This window comes from Ascaphus truei, chromosome 7 (assembly GCF_040206685.1).
Source record: "Ascaphus truei isolate aAscTru1 chromosome 7, aAscTru1.hap1, whole genome shotgun sequence".
NCBI classification, from domain to species: domain Eukaryota; kingdom Metazoa; phylum Chordata; class Amphibia; order Anura; family Ascaphidae; genus Ascaphus; species Ascaphus truei.
In genome coordinates this window covers 27,489,614-27,493,202 of record NC_134489.1, presented here as the reverse complement: position 1 = coordinate 27,493,202, position 3,589 = coordinate 27,489,614, and the positions used below count along the sequence as shown (strand labels likewise).

General features: G+C 43.5%; 1 pseudogene; it reads left to right on the top strand.

Annotated features, from left to right (window-relative positions):
* The first annotated feature begins 1,741 nt into the window (after positions 1-1,741).
* LOC142500317 (U2 spliceosomal RNA) lies at positions 1,742-1,915 on the top strand (annotated as a pseudogene).
* Positions 1,916-3,589: the final 1,674 nt, after the last annotated feature.

Below are 3,589 nucleotides of genomic sequence, written 5' to 3'. Positions count from 1 at the left end.
GAAAGTGGAGGGAGACATTGAAATTTTAGGAGTCTGTTTGACACAGAGTTGAAAGGGACACAAAATTGGTCCAAGAGTTTTGATAAGCTAGAAAGAAAAATGAATTTCTGGTCTCAGAGATCACTATCTTTTGAAGGGAAAACGCTAATTGTGAAGGCAGTTTTGGCCCCAATTATTTTGTATGTCGGACTGATATTCCCCCCTACTGGGGTCTGGCAGAGGAAAGTCTCCAGGCTGTTGGCCACCTTTTTTTGAGGAGCCAAAAACGAGAGTCTAAGCAGACAAAGGATCTGTTTGTCCAAGGAGAAAGGTGGTAAAGGTTTTTTAGATGTAGAACTGTTTATTTTCATTAAATATATTTGTTTTTATTTTAAATTAGCAGAAAGTGATGGTAAAAGAGGTTGTTATGCTAGATTTTTCTTAGGCAGTTTCATGAACCGATTTAAGGAGAGACGGCAGGATCTGAGAAGGCCGGTGTGTTTTCATCCTCCGGTCTTCTATAGAGTGATAGAAAGATACATCGACAAATTTAAGTTGAAGGAGCTATCATGGGAGCAGTGGAAGGAGGGGAGGAAGGTTACGGAAATAGTTAAAGCAAGGGAGAGTATGGCAGTAAGAGGAAATCTGAGTGGTAAACAAATGGAAAAAGCTTGGAAGAACATTAGTGATGGAACCTGGGGAGCAGACAGAAAGATGTAACGTGGATGGTGGTATGGGGAGTTTTACTAGAAAGGGAACTCCAGAAAAGGAGAGGACTTGCGAAAACGGAAGTTTGCCAGAGGAAGGGATGTGCTGGGATAGAAGGAGTGATCCACCTTCTGTGGAATTGTGATTATGCCAGGAAAGTGTGGAGGAAGATGGGTCCTTTATTTAAATTTATTGTTCAGATACAATCGCTGAGTTTTGAAAGAATGATGTATGGGTTGGGTGTGATTGAGAGGGAGAAAGAGAGCGTATTTTGGAGAATGATAAATTGTGTGAAAGAAGCGTTGTGGCAGGTGAGGAATATGTTGTTAATTCAAAAAGAAAAGAAATGGATGGATGTGTGAAGTTGATTATGAGTAAAATGTATCTACTGGTATAATATTTGTGTGATAGGAAAAAGACTGAGGAGAAGGAAAGAATATGGCGTCAAAAGGAATGGAAAGATGTAGTCCTGTTTAGAAGGACAGGAATTGGGTAAATGCTGAAAGAGGAATCTTCACTCCCTTTGGTGAAGTTAATGTTTTGAGTTAGGTATAATGCTTTTAATGTATATTGAATTATGTGAGGTTTTGTGATGGGTAATGAGAAGGTGTGTATGTGGAGGAGGAATGAGTAGATGGTGAGGATTGGTAAGCGTGAGATGCATGGTTTTACAAAAAGGAAAAAGAATGTTACCCTGAAAGGAGCTGAAGTAGAGGTTTAGGCAAAGCACGAAAAGTGCGTTTTGGGTCCCTTTTTTTGGAGTATCCAGAGTGAAGAGGTGAGCTGGTGCTCCCCTCCTCGGTTGAGGCCAAGGAGGAAAACATATAGGAATGAATGAAGGGATGAATGAAGGTTGATGGGAGAAAGGCACGAAGGGGAGAAAAAAGAGGGAAGAGTGAGTGAGGCTAGTTGAGTGTGTGTTGAGTGATAGAGTGAGAATTATGCTTTAATATGTTATTGTGTTTTGTGTTATGTGATGGGTTATTGTAATGTATGGGTGTTTTTTTGTTTTTCGAAAAGTTAACATTGTAAAATTTCCTTGTGTGAAATAAGAACAGATTTTTTTTTTGTTTTAAAGGTTTTTATCAGTTTAATATCTGATACGTCCCCTATCTTGGGACCATATATTAAATGGATTTTTAGAACAGGGAGATGGAAGAAGAGCTTGCTCTGTACACTCCACGCATTGACCTGGTATTGCAGTACCTCCAGGACTGGTGCACTTCCCTTTGGGGATATCTGACTTGTATGAAAAAATAGAAACAAACAGCGGTCAAAAATAGAAGCATGCTTTTTTGGGGCTCTTTCTTTTGCAAAGAAAGAAGAAGAAATGACGACAAAATTAAAGCCTCCTTCTTTTTGCTGTGTCTTGTCCGTTCTTTTGCCTGGCTTCCTACTTTCTTTTCTTTTCAGCTCGCATGGAGCAGAAGTGCCGCCTGCTGCCTAATTCCGTCTGAACGAGCAGATACCTAAGAAACTCTTGTTGAAGCTGTATCCAGCCAGCCTGCATAGGAAACACTGCAGCAGCAAATGCCTGACTTGCTGAGTATTGTATAATGGGTGGTGCATAATGGGTGGCTGAAATGACCTGAACTGAAAAGTCCAGCCACTGCCTGCTTGCTGCCTGAGTTTCATAGCATAAAGGGGGGAAAACAAGTGCAAACAACTGTGAACTAGAAGGATATGTAGTAGTCCAATTTATAGATCTCCTTGATGGGTGCCGCACCGGACCGCAAATGGGTTCTTTCAGAGCCACTTGTGTTTGTTAGAAGAGTGAAGATCCGATTGCGCACAAACTCATCAAAATAGGGAGAATATAAAAAAGAAAAGGGAGATAAAACACAATAGTGTGATATTGTAAATAACTGTCAAGGCAAAAAGTAATAAAGTCATGTAGCCCCTGTAAACAGCACAGGCTATACCTATCTTCCTTCTGCTGTGGTAAGTCCTATTAAGTTCAGGCACCAGTAATCATCCTGGGTTTTCCCCCCTTATAGCCCTATCCTGAATGATAGACGCAGGCCTGGACTCTGCTGCAGGCGTGAGCACGAGGGGAGGTCCTGTTGACATCTCGAGGGGCGGGGCTAGCTCTATATTTAGCAGCCAACTCCAGTGAGTAGTGTCCCTTTTTCGTGCGAGAATAGTTTTCTCCTGTCATGCGAGAGTAGTTCTCTTCGGTCGAGAGCAGTCAGAGTCTGGAGTTGCCGGTTAGTTATGCCGGGATTATGCAGTGCCGTTAACGGGCCATGAGTCAAGAAGTCCTGCGGATCGGTCCGAGGATTTGGTGGGGCCTACAAGTTCCCCGGCGCAGAGTGCCGGAGAAAGCAGAGCGGAAAGAATCAGCGTCCTTTAGTAGAGCTGATAGAGTTATAGACTTGGTGGACCAATACCCTCACCCCACTACCAGGGGTGATGGGGAGAATCCAAGATCCACTGCGAGGCTAACCTCAGGGGTGGGCCACAGGGTATTGAAGCCCTAGCTCAGACCATCCTGCCGGAAGAGTGACTTGGAGGGAAGGACAGGAGGAATTGTTTGGGCGAAGGCGAGTGGCGTATAACCCGTCCTGGCTATTGTGTTGCGGCTGTTGGAAGCCTTGTCGTTGGGATATTGTTGCTTTGTCAAATAAAGAGACTATTCTTCATCCGTAAAGACTGTGTGTGACTTGGAAAGTATTACCCTGGGACCCAAGGGGTTCTTCTATACCGGTCATCCGCCCTCATGCACCCTAGACACCACCGTAGAGTCTGGGGTTAGGGGGGAATCAGGGTTACACTCACATTAGGCAAGAATAGATGGGCATTTCGGTTAAGTGAACCACACTGAATCTCGGTTGGACTGATATTGTAGACCTTCTTTAGTAGTAGGAATCGCAGCGTTATAGGTTCCTCATCAACAGGATAC